Raw genomic sequence first — 20524 nt, forward strand, 5'->3', positions numbered from 1 at the left:
TATAAGGTATGTTCATTCAAGTGTATGCTTCTGTTGACCTCAAATATAAAACTTAATTGTCATTATCTTCATTTTATTATTAAAATAATAGTTTTAACATTTAAATGTATTCCAATGCAGTTTTGAGGTATTAATTAATTTGTAAATTGAAATTTATATATACAATTGAAGTTAACTTCATGTTAAGTTCAGTTCTAAAAAATCAACATTTTTCAGGTTTCTGCAATCTGTATACATGGGGAAATAATTGCTGTTGCTATATTTGAGGTAAAAGGGGTCTAATGTTCCACAGATTTGAAGAAATCAAATTAGAATTTGAAGGTAGAACTGTAAAACCATTACTTCTAAAGCAAGAATCCTTAACTGTGTATATACATTCTACTACGTCTTTCAATACTTAGTATTCATCATACAAAAATCCAAATTCATCTGCTTATCAAACTTTAATTTTTTTCAATGGTATTTTTAAATATTTGAAAAACAAACTATTTTTTAAAAGAAATGGTGGGATGAAAATGGGAAATCAGGAATTTTCCATTTTTACTTTGTCATGTTGTGTTTTATACAGAACGATAACTGTAAACAAATAGCTTTTCATCATTTTGTTCATCATAAATTGCTCCTAAGGTAGGGTCTTGGATCATAAATTTCAGAACCTACAAATACAAAATGATTTAATTTAATGTTTGTGTCATTAAAAAAACCCAAGCCCAAACCAACAAACCCAACCAAAAAATGAGCTATTAAAACATTCTAAAACATGTGTATATAGCATTTCATCATTAAAATTACTTTTCCACTCAAAGTCATTTTTTCGCTCATCTTCAAAATCTGCAAATAACTCAATAGCTCCAATTCCCTCATTTTCACTTATGATGCAATTCACCTCTCCTAACTTGAGAACTCTAAGAGTTATAACTTCAAGTCTGATAAAATGAGTGGTTCTTACTAAGTGTTGGTTTCTCTCCGTTGAGAGAAGAGGGAGCAGCCAGCCTAGATTTTAGTGTCTGATTTCTGGCTAAGATGGAACAGATCAATCTCAAATGATAAACTAAAAGCTGGAAAACAATTCAAGAGCATTTCAGTTTCAGCATGTAAATATAATTATCTTCTAGGGAATTAGTTCAGAATTTAGAGGAACTCAAGTTTAACTGAAAATTACTTTGGTATTATGGAATTATTGTGGTATTCTTTTCATAGATGAACAAAAGTGAATGAAAATCTTAAAGTCTTAAAGATCAAATGATATCTTTCTGTAGTTCACTTATTTGTGTTGTGGACCAGATGAGCTCTGCAAGTAGCTGGAAGCAAATATTCATTCCCATTTTTCATGAATTTGTAGAGAGCTCCCATAGCTGACATCTGTATTCTCATTTGCAAATGAGGATTTAGTGTTATACTTAAAATCTTTTAATACTAATACTATTTTTACATTTTCAAATATTCTTAATGGATAACTTCTGTGAAAAGTAGCCTGTGGATTACTCTCTTTAAAACTGTGTGGAATAAATTCAATTGCTTAAACATGCGGATCTACTGCTACTTGAAATGTTTTGGTCATCCAAGTCATTCACACAGGCCTGGCAAATATGACAGGGGACTTTCAGAAACAAGATCTTTAAGACCAGTAGCTGGAGGCAAAGCAACCTAGGACTCTCAAATGACAATGAAAACTGGTTTCTAGGCAGCTGAATCAAAGCTGTAGCAGCAGGGTTCGGATTCAGCTCACAGGGTATGACACCAAAATTTAAGGATGTACATAAGTGGAATCACCAGGGAAAAATATGTTCCTTTTGTAATTGTTTACCCACTTGAGAAATGCACTAATGTTTTGTTGGGAATAGTTTTTGTGCTATTAGGATGTATCAGTTTAACTTATAAGTAAATATTGGAAAACAGTACCATTTACTTTGCTGACAAAACCCAATGGTCAATATAAATAACTGTGAGTATTGCTATGATAATTTTTGTTTCTCTTAACAGATCATCTTGTCATATTCTGTATTTTCATAATACTTAATAATATAAAGTAATTCAGAGTTTTGTTCTTGGACACTGTGTTACAGTTATTTTTATGATATGCACTGCTGCATGCTGTCTTACACTGGACATTCTGACCTGAGCAGATAAAATACTTCATCTTCTTAAACTTTAGTAAACCTTATGATACATATTGTGATCTTCATTGAGTTATGCAAACCAATTTCTCTATTCATTTCAGAAAGTGCAATATCTTTTGTTTAAAGATTTATTACATGCTATGGAATATTACAGACATGACAGACAAAAAAACTTAATTGCATTCCATGTAAGGATTGAAACTAACAATTAAAAGCACATGATTAATATCTTGATTCAGTTGTAGATCATGATTGGTCTATTTGCCCTATGAAACCGCTCAGCCAATAGATCCCAGATGGCATTTTCCACCTATTAACAATTTATCCAATTAAGAAATATATGGGGAAAATTATTATCATATATTTTGAAAGTCTGAATTTACTAGGTAATCCCAAGATGCCACTATTTCTAGTAGAAGATACATATATATAAAAATAGTATTTTAATTGAAATAGTTCACTATAAGGAAATTTTAGATCTTCTAATTTTGAAGATGACATACACATGAAAAATATCATTCTTCTAGGATTACCGATTGAGGTTGATCTCAAACAAAGACTTTTTTAGGAAAGATGAACATGTAGGTAAGCATGGGCTTGCTTCACTCATTCAGTATTTTTTGGAGTGAGTACCACAGTGTTTCTGTCATCCTCTGTGATTGACGTCGTTGTTAGGATTTTCAGTCAGAAAATTGTAAACTTCGTATAGGAACAGAGTGGCTCCCCACTCACGTCTTTCAAGAGAGTGGGGTTTTTTTAACTTTTTTTGAAAAAAATTCCCATCTAGTCCATGTTCTGAATTCCAAAAATTTCTCTACACAGTTCTGCCATGGCTCAGAGGCTCACCTTCTCACAGTTCCAGTGGTCCTTTGAGCATCATCTTTTGAATGTAGTAAAATGAAGTCCTGTAAGCAAGAAACTCTCTCCCTGTATAAATGACTGAACCTGGGAAGAAAATTGCAGAATATTCTAGTAAATTCTCTGTAGGTGTATTTCCACACCCTAGCAGAAGAAATAGATTTGTACTATTTCAAAATCTGATGATGCACACATACTTACTGAACTTCTGCAAGATGATACGCTAGTGATATGCACTTGTTTATATAACCTTCAATTAACTCTTCCAGGGTTTTCCTTTTCTCTATGCTATGTATTTGCCTGAGTTACAGAATAAAAAAAAAAAAAACAAACAAAAAAAACCCCACAAAAAACCACAAACCAAACAAAACCAAGTTCTGTGATAACATCATGCTTTAACACACAAATTTTACAATACTGTGACTATTCAGAGTAGTCTAAGCTAAAAAACACCCATTTTTTTATTAGTTTTTGAGCTTTGTGGTTCATCAGCCTGGATTATAAACCAAGAAATTCAGTTTTAACACTTTCATCACTTAACTTTATATTTCATTAATTAAGACAGTCTAATCTTTATTTATAAGAAAAATAGTTGAAATACCTCACAAACTTTAAAACAGGCTAGGAGGTCATTCTAATAGCATTTTGGAGGAAACATGCATAACCTCTGCAAGTAAGTGACTGGCAATCATTTGACTTGTAAATTTTCCTTTATAACTTTTTGAATAGTCCATCACATCTGGACAGAATAGACCTTGGAGCAAATTATCTTGCAAACTTTATCATGCTTTCTCTTGAAGGGATACCCAGGAGTACTATGTGGATTAGCTCTCTTGAGTAAAATAAGTCATGAAACAAACTGATAGCACAGGCACAACTAAACATTAATTAGAAAAAAAAATTATTCTCCTTTTACATGCTGTTTAGTTAGGCTAGAGTTACTCTGTTTAAGCTGAAGGACTCACTGTGGTAGGACCGAGAACAGACTAAAGGCTTGAGATGTTGCTTAAATCAACTTGCTGCATCTCCATACTTTAAAAATGTAGTGTTTTAATATTTTTTAACACTAATGGTTGAAATATCAGAACCATAACATTAGTCCTTATGAGGATGTTCAGAGAGAAATGGTCTTAGTTTTGGACCTTCAACCAGAAAGTTGTAAGTAAGAGGAGAAAAAAGATAGATGAAGGAAATTATTAAGGGCTAATCATGATAGTTACTGACATTTGCAAATGCTTTTGTCTATGCACAAATATGTACTTTGATGTCTTGGTTGGCCAGGCTGAAAATATGGGGTTTACTGCAGATGAGAAACTTTTATTGCAATTATCTGCATCATTTCACGAAAAAAGAGGACTGTAAGGTCAGATAAAAATATAATGCTTAATATTCATGAAGGAAGTTATAATTAGAATTTAACTTCTTGCTGGATTAAAATTAAGGTGCATTTTATTGCCCTTGCACAATCAATGGTGACTTTGAGTGAAAACACTGAGACTGGGAATAGTATAGGTTAGAGATCGGGTTAAATATTAGATTTATGTAACTTTGGGATCATCTGAGACTTTCCTTCTTTCATAATCAGTCTAATTTATATCTTCCTATCTATTAGAAGGTAGCTTCTGTGAAACATAACTTCATCTTATGTCATCTAACATGAATACCAGAAAGACATATTTAACCATTTTTCCCTCACAAGCATTTTTCTCTTTAACTGTTCTTAAACATAAAAAAAGAACAGAAAGGAAGCAAACATTGCAACATTTCTAGAAACTTCCCCCACAAAGGTGCATAAGGGAAACCAGATGATAAAACATCCAGTCACTTGTTTTAAATGTTTGGAATAAGTTCTTTGATATTTGATGGAGAAGCACTGTAATTTAGGAATGAAAATATAAAAAATGTGGTAGAGAGACTCTAAGATGTATCTTCTGGTTTTGGACAAGAGGGATTTGCCTTAATCCAAGGAAGGAAGCAGATTTTCTGGTGGTTTGATGCCAAAATTAGTAGAATTCCCATTTTGGGGAAGTTCTGAGAGGCTCATGCTGGAGGATCTGCATCTCAGAAGGAGAGAGGCAAAGGTGCCCCTCTGCCACCTCAGCAGCCCTTGGATACCAGGGGCTACAGCACAAAAGTCAACTTCGCAGTAAAATAGACAGACACCAGTTATAATCCCGATAGCAGCCAGTTACAGGCAGGAAATGGTTTCTGGTGTGCCTCCAGAACGCAGCAGCACTGCATTTTGGGCTACATCATCACTTTCTGTGGGGACTGGTATACCACCACTCTAGGCCAGTGTTACAAAGCATATCAGCACCTACTTAATGTACTATCATTTGCCTCTGCAGATATCTAAGCCTCCTCACGGACTATATGATGAGTCTAAATACTCTAGGTATTATAAATATACCCTTAACTTTGATATGAAGGAAATTTTCTACTAATCTCTAACAATTCATTTCTAGTGATTAAGCCAACTGCCTTTGTTGCATTTCTCCATCAGTGACCAGAAAAATTACAGTAGATTACTTCTTTCAGAAGGCTCAACTATAGAATAGAATAAAACACAACATGCAAAATGAGTAATGTGGGAGGAAATTTAGACAGAGCTCATATTTGTTACCAGTAGTTAAAGATGTGTGATAACTTAATTGAGAGAAGCCCTGCAGAGAAGGACTTGGGGATATTGTTGGCTGGGAAATTAGACATGAGCCAGCAATATGCATTTGCAGCCCAGAAAGCCAATCATATCCTGGGATGCATCACAAGAAGTGTGGCCAGCAGGCCAAGGGAGGTGATTCTGCCCCTCTACTCTGTTCTCTTGAGACCCACCTGGAGTACTGTGTCCAGCTCTGGGGCCCCAAACATAAGAAGGACATGGACCTGCTCTGGTGGGTTTAGAGGAGGGCCACAAAAACCATCAGAGAGATGAACACCTCTCCTGTGAAGAAGGGATGAGAGAGTTGGGGTTGTTCAGCCTGTATAAGAGAAGTCTCTGGGGAGACCTTATTGCAGCCTTTCAATACTTAAAGGGGGCTTATAGAAAAAATAGACTTTTTACAGGACCTGTAGTGACAGGACAGAGGGTAGTGGTTTTAAACTGACAGGGGGTAGATTTAGACTGGACATAAAGAAAAAATATTTTACAAGAGGGTGGTGGGACACTGGAACATGTTTCCCAGAGAAGTTGAGGATGCCTCATCCCTGGAATTGTTCAAGGTTAGGTTGAATGGGGCTTTGAGCAGCCTGATCTAGTGAAAAGTGTCCCTGCCCATGGTGGGGCGGTTGGACTAGATGATCTTTAAGGTCCCTTTCAACCCAAATCATTCTATGATTCTATGATATGAAAGAGGTGACAATGTTTATTGAAGGGTTCAACACACAAACTACAAATACTCCTGTACTGTGTAAGTGGTATTCTGGGAACAATTGCCCATTCGAGTAAAGGTATTTTGAAGTTATAGAAGTAGAAACACTTTTATCCTTCAACAGCGGTTTCTTCTGTACCTTTGACTATGGGCTCCAGGCAAACACATCTCACTTGCTTCACCCAGTGTTTTGTCTTGAACAGATTCAGTCAGTGACTCCATGGCAGGAGAATTCCACTTTTCAGTTTCTTACCTTGTATTGAGCTTCTATTACTGAAGCAACATCAGAATGTCACTTGTATTGGGTTGTAAGAGTGTCTGAGAACTATTATTTCCAAGGAAAATTGAAGGTATGATTATATATCATACAACTGCTCACTTCTATGTTTCTGTCAGCAAGTGACTGAATAGACAGAGGAATTGTGAATCCACATGCCCAAGGGTACTAGCAAGAGTCGTCTCCAATTAACCTACAAATCATACACTAACACATGGGGTTTTTCCTTAAATTAAGTTAAACTGAACTTTATCTTTCAGAAAGAAATTTCCTATCTCTTACAACAGGATCCCCAACTCATAACACACTCTCAGTACATAGATTAGCAATAAATGACCAAGTCAGAACCTTCACACTTTCACAACAGCAGAGAATTTATGTTATTCTGGAATAGTTCCATGTTTCTGCACCAAGGCTCGATCCAATTCTTTTCAAGGCCTTTTTAGACTGCTATCTCAAAACCACAGGGAGCACCATCTATTTTGATCTTGCACAAATGTCAGATATTATCTTTGTTGTTTTCTGCCCTCCCAGTAACTCAAATATCTCAGGAGTATTGAACCTTTAATCCTAACATATACTAAAATGTAAGAGAACCTGAAAAAACAGTCTGGACTTTCAAGTATTTTTCTTGAATCAATAGAATCTTGTCCTGACTAACTGTGAGACTGCTGACTTGATTGTAATGGATATTGATCCATGGACTTAAAGAGAAATTCAGCCAATCTGAAATGTTACCAGCACTGACTTGAACAGTGATTGAATTGCATTTTTTGGTTTTAAGTTCATTTCTAGTGGTACATATCAAAAGAAATTGCTGCACGCTCTCAGTGTCTTTCCTAAAAAGCAATATCAGCCTGGTGATCTCTTTTTTAAAATCCATTTTTAACAGTTGTAATATCTGCTTTTATAGTCTTATTGCCCTTCTGATTTGCATGTAGATGAGGTCAGTTTGTGAAATAAAATAATATTGAGTAAAATGTGATCCTTTTCCCAGAAGAGATCTAAATGAAAAAATAAGGGATTGCCAGACTTCTCTACTATCTCTATAAACAAAAAGGCTAAAATTCAACCTGACATTGTTTAAACTGTCTTTAATATAAAATCACAACCTTTCTTTCTGCCATCAAGTTCTACTAAGGTCTACCACCTAGTACTCTTGACAGGATGAGATTAATCAATGCCAACAAAATTTAAAGCAGAAAATACCAGCAAGGGTTATTTCTCGCATGAGTAGGTTTCAGTACAGAGGAAAAAAGGGACACGAGGGAATGAAAAATAAATAATGAAAGCACTTGCAGCTAATCTGTCACATGTTGATTCCTGCATGTTGCACCTCTTTTATTTTTGGGAATGCAGATTTTAATTGAAGAAATTGAAAAGATCAGATATGCTTTCTGTCACAAGGGATCCTTAAGCAATGAATCAGGCTTATGCATTGACAGTAGTCCTTATCCTCTCTCTCTTTTGTTTTTTTAAAGCTATCTATAGCATTTTGTACATTGTCCATTAGCCATACTGCTAATACATAAATACCACACTAATTTGAAGAAGTGATTCAAGATAAACAGCAGTATTGTAAACCTAAGAATTATCGGCTTCCTCTCTAAACTCTGGGAAACATTTCTTTTATCTATCTCTGATTGGCTTAGTACTCTAATTTGCCCACCTGGCTCTTCAGTAATAATTGGAGGCAATTAGTTCTGCCTTCCTGAGGTATTTACCAGTATAATCCAGCTGGTTTTCCTAAAAAGAAGCAGAAATAATATAAATAAGAATAAAGACTTCAGCCAAAGATAGAAGCACAGCAGAAAAAAGGACAAGATAATCTTCTATATTCTTGTATCCACATCACAAATAACATTGCTTTACATAGTTACAAATCATCCTGTTCCTGAATTATTATTATAAAGTGTCATTAAAAGAGAAGTAAATAAACCAGGGAGCCTGACCATGATTAACTGGTGGCTGGCCAACAGCTTGTGCCACTCTTGTATGAACTGGGACTGAATGTCTATTAGCCATTAAATCCTGTGGCAAGAAAATGTTAAAAAAACTTGATACATTTTTTTTTAAACTTTCATTTTAAAAAGTGTGCTTTTCCCATGGCATCTGTAGACAATTAACAAATATTAAGAAGACAAACAAGCAAAAAGAAAAACAGAAAAACCTGAAAGCACATGTATTTCATCTTAAAGCCAAAATATCACCCTTTGATATGATGCTTCAATATTCACCTAGAAAGATAATTTGTTTGCCTAATGTTCTTAATCACTTTTATTGGCCTAGCTCTTAAATATATTTCCACTAACATAAAAGTACATGGGACTTTCCGGATGATTCTTCTGGTGACTTTTTGGAGATGTAATGGTTCAGAGTGTTTGGGCTGGGAATCAGAGTGCTAGTAATTCCATCAAAAATCTGACAAAGCGACATAGTTTCATTTCTGGGGAAAACAATAGTAGAATTCTTTAATCTCTGTCTTTAAAAGGATATGGTTATGAAGGAAACCTGATTTAATATTAAGTGGCACATTTAGTACAAATACCAGTTAATAATGAGGACTTCAAACACTGGAAAGCAAACAGGGGGATTCCCCCACCAAAAATGGAGTAAAGGCAAAGATATTGGAATGTATGATTACTGGACCTGAGCCTTGTCTGGTGTAAATCTGAAGAAGGGCTGCTTCACCTGGTGAATAATTTACAACAACTTTGAAATAGAGTCATTTTTCATGGTCAGTGTTCATTTAAAATCAGCAAAGTCAGGTTGAAGCATTGATATGATAGAAGATGAATTGCTAAATCCTAAATAAATTCCCCTCTGTGTTGAAAATGAAACCAGGATATACTGAGTAGGGTTTTCCAACATCATCTTTCTGGATAATTCAGGTGATCTCTATTTAGCAGTGTGGTTAGGACCTGGAATTTTGTGTATACTCCACGAAAAAAAGTAAGTATAATAGATCTGTTTTAAGGTCAATAGTGTTCAGTGCTCAAATATGTATGAGCTATTATGTAGCAGGAATGGGGTTGAGGGGATTTCGAGAGGTCATCTTCTTGCTTCAAAACACAATATTGTTCCTAAAAGTCTTTTGCTAACTTGAACCAAAAATTCTTACTGGTGATAGAGACATTAAAGCTTAATTAGACTGCTCTAGTGCTTGATTACCCTTGACACTAAAATGTCTTCTAGCCTAACCTTGTTGAAATTAATACTCAAGGAGAGAAATAAGAATCCAACATCCAAGATCTTCCCCTCAAAAACATTGCATATTTTATCAAATACTTCCTATAAAGAGATTTTTCTAAGCTTGCCTACAAATGATAACAATTCTGTATTAGAGCGCCACTTTTGTTGTATTTATTCAAAAGGTAAAAAAAAAAAAGAAATGTCATAACCTCTTTCTATACTTAACAGTCCTTTGTAGCTCCTTAATGTTTGTAATATGTAAAAGGAGCTGGTATTGTATTATAAGTGTCTGGTTTAGATTATTTATTCTTTATTTATTGTGTTAATTTATAACTTGCTTTGAAATTATACTCTTATGTTGGAGATTCAGAAAGAAGTTTTTTATTTACCCTCATATGTTCTTGTAGTATAAACCCTTTTTTTAGACTGATGTTCAAACAGTTATCTTGGAATGCTGTTTAAATGACTATGTCTCTAGAGCGTTTCCATGTGGGATCACATGGCAAGCCTAAATTAAACTTCAGCTGATATTTATGTTAGCATGTGAGACTGTTCAGAATTATTGGACTGTAAATTGTGTTTCAAGACAGAAGTTTTTGAAAATCAGTGCATTAGAATGAATATAAATCTTTCTTATGATGAAATTGCCTAGATGTGTCTGATTCTCATGGTAGAGAGTCTGCTTTCATATCTATAATTAGAACCTTGTGCTGTATCCCCAGTTTGTTTTCAGATTATTATGCTTTTCATAATGCTCCATGTTCATTGTTTCATCCTATGATAGTAGTCTTGCAGGCTTGCAGCTTTAATGAAATGTGTTATCCATTGCAAGAGTACGTGAATAATGTTTTGTCTGTTAAGGTAAAGCTTCAGAGTATGTATTTCTCTTAAAGAATTCCTAACAGTTTGTCCTGTGCAGGCATTTGTAATTACTTCAGGCTATTATATGTTGCTCTTCCCTTTTGTGTATTATTTATTTTGATGCTACTAGGCTGTGACTAGGAGGGAACCAAATGGACAGAAGACTAGACAAATCTAGTGGCAGAAAGTGATGTACTCTGCGTCTATACTAGGATGCAGCTTATATATCTTTATCTACAGTGGGATTCAGGGGCTGTAAACATAGGTGTACCCTGCTGGTTTAAATACCCTAAAGTATTTTTCTGCCTCAATCCAGTTGCTGCTACAGAAAGTGATGGGTATCCTACAGATTTTGTGATCACATCTGCCATTTCTGACTAGATACTTCAGTTTCGCTAGCACATCATAAATGACCCAAGATCCATGTGTATGTAGGCATAAACCTAATTTGCTCCTTCATCCCAGACAATATTTAGGATTCCCTTAAGTGTCAGCTACCTGGAGTGCCAGTCATCTTCCAGTATCTGTCAAGAACCAAAAGATTATAATGAATATTACATTTATTTTAGCTTGCATATCTAAAGTTTAGACCTTATAGCAACCTTCCAGTACTTAAAGGGGGCCTACAGGAAAGACAGTGAGGGACTCCTTATCAGGGAATGTAGTGATAGGACAAACAGCAATGGATTTAAACTGAAAGAGGGTAGAATCAGATTAAGTATAAGGAAGAAAATCTTTACTGTGAGGGTGGTGAGACACTGGAACAAGTTGCCCAGAGAAGCTGTGACCACCCCCTCCCTGGCAGTGTTCAAGGCCAGGTTGGACGGGGCTTTGAGCAACCTGCTCTAGTGGAAGGTGTCCCTGCCCATGACAGGGGGGTTGGAACTAGACGATTTTTAAGGTCCCTTCCAACCCAAACCATTCTATGATTCTATGATATCACATGAGATTAGTTCTACCAAATGGTCTTCAGGTTTGCATGTGTGTTAATGCCATCCATTACATGGGTTTCTTTTCTGAAACACCCTTTGATATGCTTTCTTTCAGTTATACTTTATTTTATAAGCTTTCTTTAGATTTTTTGTCTGCCACATTGGCTTTGCTCTCTGATTGTGATGTGATAATAACATAACATGACTGAATTTCCATGCCTTGGAAAGATGCACAAAGCTTCTGGAGATCAGCTGGGTCAAACATCCGATACATACATCTGCCTTCATGTTTCACACTGATATAGTACCTAGAAGTTGACATATTTTCCAGAAGTCTGGCAACATACTGCCTACGATAATTAGTCAGTTTGTGTGATTTACTAGAAAAAGCCCCATATGTAACTTGCATCAATGCCTGCTGAGTATGGTATGGATTCTTACTGTTTCCTCCTGCTGCTCATCTAATATCTATAGCACTTATTCACCAACCACCTGATCACCTTGGCTGTGCCTGGCTGAGTGTTTAGCTTTTTGGAAACATATTCATATTCAAGGAATAATCTTATATTCTTGAAGGAACTGGATTCTCACTGATCTGAATGCAATTATTTGAGGGTTTTTTTTATAAATGATGCTCTTCTGACTAGTCTGATTGTCTTAAGAGTTCCTTCTTTCTTGTCAAGTGAAGGAGAGAAAAGGGAGGCTTTCCTTCTTGTCTCTGGACATTTGAGAGAGTAACAAACATAGACACCTTAACTCATTGTTTATATATTGGTTTGAAGGCTATTTGGTGTTTTGTTTATGTTTTAAAGCAGTATAAAAGTCTCTGACACATTTTTCACACCATCTTCTACATTCTAAAAATGAAGCCTACACAATACCTACACTGAGTATCTTCCTTTGTACTCAGTGCTTTCTTTTCAAACACTCCCACAAAGCAAAATTACTTAAGTTCCTGTTAAATTATACTACATCATATTATAATTCAGAGACTATACAGTGTAACAATAAGTTTTTAAGTCCATGATAAATTTGTACTTGAAAGCTGGCATTTCCAGAGAAAGGAATCTGAACAGTGTTAGAAAAAAATAGAAGAAAAATACTTTTTTTTTTTCCCGTTGAACACTTTCTACACAAAAGAGCTTTCACATTAAAAGGGAAACAGAGTTTAGGAAGCAGAGCCTAGGAGCTGTTCTTCACCTCTCCTTATCACCTGACCTCGGTGCTGTTCCATTTACTAAAGGGGCTACTCCAGATTTACAAAGTTATACAAAGAGAATGAGACATTGAAGAGTCTCAGCTTGCCTTCTGAAAATGACTTGAGCATACTTTTCTGGAATTACATAAAATAAGGATTAAAAATCTGTTCTTAGTGGGAATACTTGCAAGAATCCTACAACACAAGAAATAGATTTTTTCAGTTTATCTTCAGTAGTGGAAACAATGTGAAAGCATATTGCTTTCCAACAGAAAATAAAAAAGCACCAATATGAGTGAGACAAAGTCAGTCTTCCTAACAACTTTTGTCATTCTCTGGACAAAACCCAGTAACTAATACGTCACTGTACACTGTGCTTTTTTTCCCAGCCTCTTGAAATTGGCTTGTTGAATCTAACTGGTTGTATGCATATACAGATTTATCAAGGAGGACAGGTAAAGAGGCCATAGCCTCCCCATAAATGTCTCATCATTTTGGGTGTCTACCTTGTCAAATTGTAAGAGAAAGACTGCACTGAAATCACAGATACATTCGAGTACAATATGACATCTGTCCCCTCTTTATTGGCAGCATCAACTGCCCTCAGGTTGCTTGTTCTGAACCAAATTCCAAATCTAAATATTGCTGTTTTCCTGGTGAACAAAGCTAATTTGTTTCAAGTAAAATTTTCTGTCACTGGCTAAAGATTATAAATTGAAGACAGCTTGAAAAATGGATATAATAAAAAGTGACGCAAATCCTGGGAGAGAGGACACACACACACCCCCAACATTCTTTCTTCCCTGAATATATAGATGTGTGATAAAAAAAAATAATTATTCTGATTCCTGCTATAATTTTGTGTAGAAAATTCTTTCCTAGGGATACTATGTCTGTTATGATTATAAATTAAATAAAAAGAGGTCATATCTTTTTGGATGCATTCTGAGAATTTATGTACATGATTGTTTTTTGCCTGAATAATCCCACTTACACAATAGCAGATTTTTTCATAATAAAGATCAGTGTAAATTTCTCAGAACAGATTTCTTCAGAAGATTACAAGTTTTGATGAAATTTTAAATTAAAAAAAGTATATATTTAGGAAGGGATACATAAAATTGACATATTTCTTCCTTAGCTTTTTAATGAACTATTTGAATGAGTAATCTGATATTTATAATGTAGTTTCCATGACAAAAGGAGGTTTCAAGTAGGTTTTCAGCTGCCTGAAATGCTTTGAGAATACTGGTTGGGGAGGCTTGTGTAAATACATTTTCTGATGGTACCAAGTTATCTTTGATGGTTAGTGGAGGAACTTCAAGGTTTCTGCATCATGTTGTTAAGACAATGGAGCTAGTACCCAAAGAGAATGCTTCCATCTAGAAAATGTAGATAATGCACACTGTGTGTATCCTGTCCTTCCATCTGTCATTCTTAACTATTATCTTTGCAATCTCAAATGAATATTTGAAATTACATTCTACTCATAGCATAACATAGAGCTGAGACATGCATCGAGTTCTATTGGTCCCCAACCAAAATAAGATTAGGAGAGACTGATGATGGTCAATCCCTCTGCTATCCTGCTGGAAATTTTCATAGAGGTACCTTGTGTTCTATTCTTCCTAGAAGCACTCATCTATGTATCGACCTTTAGATAAATGTAAATCACAAATCTTCATCCATCTCCATTTCATTTGAGACAGATGAATATTTGCCCTTTACCATCAATTCAGTTTGACTGTGAAATCTTCAGTAGACAATCAGTCTTGTGTAGTCTCACAAAAGCTGTAGTCAGTTTGAATGTATAAATCAAAATCCATAATTGTCCAGTCTAACTTGCATCAAACCTAATCTGTTTGTAGGCAGGCAAAAATCTTCAGAGCTAACTTAGTCACAAGATATGGGGAAAAATATAGAGAAAAAGATTTTCCAAGCAAAAGTACACTGAAAAAAAGTAATCTTTGAGATCACAGAAAACACCCCACTAAGCAAGCTGATCATGGCCCTGCTAAGGAATGCAGCAATGATCGAGACCTACAGTCTAAAAGAAGGTGATTCTCTGCTTTACATTACTTCTGAAAATAGTCTCTCCAACATCATTAGGTTCATGCAAGATGCATTTACTTTATTGTTATGATTCAGAGCAGCAACATAACTTTGAAATAAATTCTGCAATTTTACCTTGCTTGACATTGTGTTGATTTGCCTTTTTTTTTTTTTTTTTTTTTTTTCTTGAGACATCCAAATCTGATTCCTTTTGAGGGAAACTAATCCAGAAACTCTGTTCCAGATGAGCACTAAATGTGCTCCTGTCCCTAAATATGCCATAGGCAGTGATGGGTCCTTTGGGCAGAACTGGACCACATGCAGAAAAGGAACATTTTTATCACAGACCAGAATAGTTCTGGTTTCAAGTAAAAGCTCTCAACTCTATACAATATAGATGTAGGTATATCAGAACCAATTGTTTTGATCTACTGATTTCTTCCTATTATACATGATCAGTGCTGTGTAGACACAGTAACAGGCAATTAAGCAAACACCCAAGTATTAGCTTATATCATTTGAAAACCCAGTTTTCTATTGATCTTTAAAATTGCTATATATAAAAAAATGAAAATATACACACCTCTTTTTCATCCTGTGATCAGTTGCTGAGAAACCCCTTTGTGCCTGAGTCATACGAAATAAAGAAGATAAGTGTGTCAGCTGCCATATTCTACAAGAAATCAAACAAGAAAGAGGTGAACAGTGATGAACATTTCATCTCTTTCTACCACACTACACTGAGGAAAAGTCTCTAACAAAGAGTCTTTCAGGTCCTTTCAAGGAAGAAATAAAGATATCCAAGAAAGTCCCACAACATTCCCATTTAATCTTTTCCCTATAATTTTTTCTCATCCTAGGCTGCTCAGTTTATGTGAATTGAATTGATCTATAAGGAGGTGCTGTCTAGTGGTTTTTAGTTATTCATCTCAAAACATATATTTAAAGCTCTTAATGTAAGAGAGATTGTCGAGTTATGCTGCAAACAGTCAGGATTCTTTGATTTTTTTAATTTTTTTTTTCACTCACTATATGAACTGAATTAAGTAACTTCTCAATATATGTGTATATTCATTCATAAATTTATGTTAATCTCATCTTTTCGTAAAGCTTTGGAATTCAAATTATGCTTATGAAGGGAGAGACTGCCTCCAGTGAGTTAATGGGAGTTTGGGAGTCAGAATTCCCCATAATGCCCTTTGAGTTCTGCAATAAATTGTGAAATACATTACTCAAATGCATATATTTAATTGCATTGTGTAGGAAATGTTGCTAGAAGGTGTATACATGATCATGACATATCCAGGGGACATACACAGTCAAATAGATGTAGTGGGCTAGATTAATATTGTGTAATAGTTTAGGTCAGGACATACTACATGAAAGTCACATCAGCCTAAGACTGGCATGAGAGAAGAGGCATCACACAATGAGAAAATTTCAAGTACTGTAAAAAACACAGGAGCAGTATTGGAGAGTGCAGAAAAATTAGGATCAAAGCATTTAGCTGACTGAGCAACTAAAGTGCTGCAAGTGATCCCTGAAGGTGGGAGGTCTGTCCTCTGAACAACCCTGAGCTCAGCTCTGCAGGTTTTACTCTATTATTTAGTGTAGCAGCACTTTTGTCCTCCACCTATGATCTTTAACTCCCCAGGTTTTCACTGGACGGATTCACTGTATTATTAAATAAGCAGTACTTTATTTCAGAAAGTTGCTTATACAAATGTAGGAAATCCTTTGCAGCAGTCTTGTTGGAATTCAGATCACTTGTCCTGTCCTCAGAGAAATATCTAGACCATGTAATTTTTTGCTCCCCTAGATTGTTTCTGTACTGATATTGCTGTTGTCTGGGGTTTTTTGGTTTGTTTTTTTTTTTTTTTTTTTTTTTTTAATTGCAGTTAGATTGTGAAATGAAAGGTAATATTTATGAACAATCTGAAGTGGAAAATTTGTGTAATACTACATGTTAGGAGCAAAAGTGGAGTCAGCAGTTTGAAGTTAGTTTAGGTAGTTATAACTTCATAAACTCAAGTCCAAGGATCTAGTGTTGATTAATTCAACAAGCTAATGCTGAATTAAGGTAGGTTTAATATACATAGATTCCTAGGATTAGGTCAACTTCAACGGTTTATATGCATACATTTGTACAAATGCACATACACATGTGTGCATGTATATATACATATATGTGCATATATATAAATAATTGAATCACACACATATATACACATATATATGTATACTTATATATTATGAACTAATAATAGTTCTACATACACGTTTGGAAAAAAAACCTGTGTTCTGAATTAAGTACTCCATCTGACTCTATGGGATTCTCCATTATTTAAAATATCACTTTTGTTTCATGATGTCTGGTTTAGGCCCAGCTGGCAACTAAGCACCATGCAGCCACTCTCTTACTCCTCATCCCCCTCCATCCCTGATGAGATGAGGAGGAGAATCACAAAAAAAAAAAAAAAAAGTAAAATTCATGGGTTGAGATATGAACGGTTTAATAACTAAACTAAAATAAAATGTAATAACAATATTAATAATAAAATATAAGAATAATAACAATTGTAGTGAAGAAGGATATAACAAAAAGAGAGAAATAACACTGAAAAAAAAAAAAAAAAAAAAAGAAACAAAAGCCAAAAACCAAATAATGCACAATGTAATTGCTCACCACTCGCTGACCAATACCCAGACAGTCCCCAAGGAGCAATCAGCCCTTCTGGCCAACTCCCCCCAGTTTATATACTGAACATGACATGCTATGATATGGAATATCCCTTTGGCTAGTTCAGGTCAGCTGTCCTGGCCATGCTCCCCCCCAGCTTCTTGTGCACCTGCTAGCTGGCAGAGCATGGGAAACTGAAAAATCCTTAATTTAGGATAAGCGCTACTTAGCAACAGCTAAAACATCACTGTGTTATCAGCATTATTCCCACACTAAATCCAAAACACACTGTACTAGCTGCTAAAAGAAAATTAACTCTATCCCAGTCGAACCCAGGACACAAGCTTTTATAATCTGGAAAATAAGTGTCACTCTTTGTGACTGCAATGGATAGCTAAAAAGATAAGACCCGTGTTTCATACTTGCTCTCACATAAAAAGGCTCTTAGAAAAGGCTATCCTATTAATCTCATTCAGTTTTACAATTGACTTTCATGTGTTCTGCTAGTTTAATGGTCTTTTTTATTTAAATACTTTTGCAGTAATTTAATGATAACTGATTTCTTTAGCATTTTTTTTTTTTTTTAATCTTAACTAGAAGATAAGGAGAATTCTGGTCTGATCCCTTAGATTTTGCAAACAGGACCTGCTTAAGTAGTCTAGGATTCAGAGAAATTCCTAGACTAAGGGTTTTTTTCAGTCTCATAATCATTCTATTTCTGGGTTAATTCTCTAATTAAAAACCTAGAGTTTTGTCTACTATATCAAAAAAATCTAATCCAATATCCTTCTACAGCTGTGACCTCTGAAATAGATAATGTAATGAGAAATTTTATCATGGGAGTTACAGGAAGATCAGCCACTCAGGTAAAACTTTTGCAATTAGTGGAAAGAAATAATAATTTTGAAGGTACAATTCATCTGACCTATTTTAGAGATCTATTTGCAAATAAAACAAACTACATTCTAGAAGAGCAATTACCCTCCTTTGGCTATAAAAGGAGCCTTGACATCTATCTAGATATAGACATCAGCGTTCAGGCAGATGAATCCTAGCAGCAGCGTCTATCTCCAACAGACAGTAGGTGACAGTCACTGTAAAATGTTATTCTATATGCATCAAGAAGTAACTTTTAAGTACATTTCACTTTATTTGACAAAAATGCTAATTTGATTTGGTCCGCAGTTCTAAAACTGCTGCTGTGCTCAACAGCAAGTGTAATTACCATTTGGAGTGTTAAGTTCCATAATTATCTTGAACTAACAAGAAGCACAAGATGGTGTCAATTTGTTTTGTGTTTTTTGTTGGGTTTTTTGGTTTTGTTAGAAAAGGCTCTAATTAGGACGTGAAAAATGGAATAGGGGAGAAATTTTCAGTTAACAGTTTACTCAGATACAACATTAACCATCTTGAAATCACAGACATATAACAGGATAACAAAGTTCAGGTTTATTTTATTCAAGATGAAAACTGAAACAGGTCACAAATCTAAATTAAGAACCAATTTTGTGCATCTTTAGATTACAAATACTAATTCTGTTTTCATTGTATTTGTAGAGCCTATTAATTTCAATTATCCAAATTCAATGTTGCTAACGAAGTCTGATTTTTTTTTTTTTTTTTTTTCCCACAAGGTAGTAGGAATTCTGGCAGAATTAGTGATCAATTTAGCAATAAAAAAGTTTCTCTTTTGGTTCTACTTGAGGAAAACCCCACACCAATCCTCTCTTTTCTCTACCTTTCAAATCTCACTGGAAGAGTAAAAAAAATCCAATGCTGTAGAGATGATATAGACAGCCTGTGGAACACTTTTGTAGATTCAGTGATTGCCACAAAGCTCATTAGAAAGAAGAGAACTAGGAACACTCATGATTCACTGTACCTGGAGTTACTGATTGCCTCTTAATTGGTTTTGTCTCTCATAAGAGTTGGTGCCTCGTATTTGCTGAAAGAATCTCACCCTCAAAGCACACTAGCAGATAGTAGTCTCCCTTGTTGGCCTGAGGCAAGCCTGGCAAGAAGCCCTGAGTGGCTTTAAAAGACCATATATGCTTTTCACTGAATTCTGTACCTCTCTGGACATAGTGGCTCTATCCCTGTTTACTTCACTGTAGTTTGTCACAAAAAGAACTCTGAGTCATAATCTCAGTTACTATCTTGGGGAAAAAAAGCAACAGGAAACACAAGTAAATCAAATTAAACCACAACACTTATAATTAGTAACTTCCTTCTTTTTTACACAAGATCCCTAATATTGTAACTGAGTAACGGGATAAGATAGCTATATCTGTCTCAGATTTAAACTGTGGTCTTGTATAATTTTAGAATTAGGCCTTAGGACAGGCATGGAAATATCCTCAACAGTCCAGAGAAGTTTGCTGTCTCATACTTCAGTGATTTATTCTGGGTTCAAAACTCATCAGTGTTTAGACATTTAGTTAAGTATTTGTTAAAGGAAGGAAGACAAGGATCCCAGCAGGTTTGCCTTCACCAGCTGGAAAGGTGGAAGGAATATAAAGAGCTCTGGGAGCCATTAGAGGAACAAAGGTGAAACTGGGAAGAAGAAGGGGCAAAGATGATGTGGGAACTAGTCAGAGGATATGAAAATAATCCTCGTAGTCCACACCATGGGCCTGTTTGGAAGCACGGGCCCTAAAAGTTTGGGGACTGAACCGCCCACAAGGAAATCGGGCATATGTCTGTCAAAACAAGAGTGAGGAAAAACCTGAATTTAATTGTTGAGATTTTTCTAGGGAATGGTAACAAGGAATTGAAGTATCCTTCAACTTTGAGCAGCTCCCAGTGGACTGTTACACAGGGGCTCACAGCCCATGCCACAGTCACACCTCTTATACACATCTGACACAAATGATCAAGGCTGTTACATTTCTTTTTTGATTTCAGCATAACAGTTGGGCCAAAGAGACAGAAGCAAACCTGCTCACTTCTGAAAACTGCCAAGCTGTCTCTATATAAACTGTTCATA

At 35.3% G+C, this 20524-nt stretch overlaps 1 protein-coding gene across 1 annotated transcript in view; it reads left to right on the forward strand.

Moving 5' to 3' along the window:
* The window catches only part of PCLO (piccolo presynaptic cytomatrix protein), a 382484-nt gene that overhangs the window by 333052 nt on the left and 28908 nt on the right, over positions 1-20524 (forward strand). The gene's annotated exons all lie outside the window — the stretch shown is intronic.

This window comes from Strix uralensis, chromosome 5 (assembly GCF_047716275.1).
Source record: "Strix uralensis isolate ZFMK-TIS-50842 chromosome 5, bStrUra1, whole genome shotgun sequence".
Classification (NCBI taxonomy): Eukaryota; Metazoa; Chordata; class Aves; order Strigiformes; family Strigidae; genus Strix; species Strix uralensis.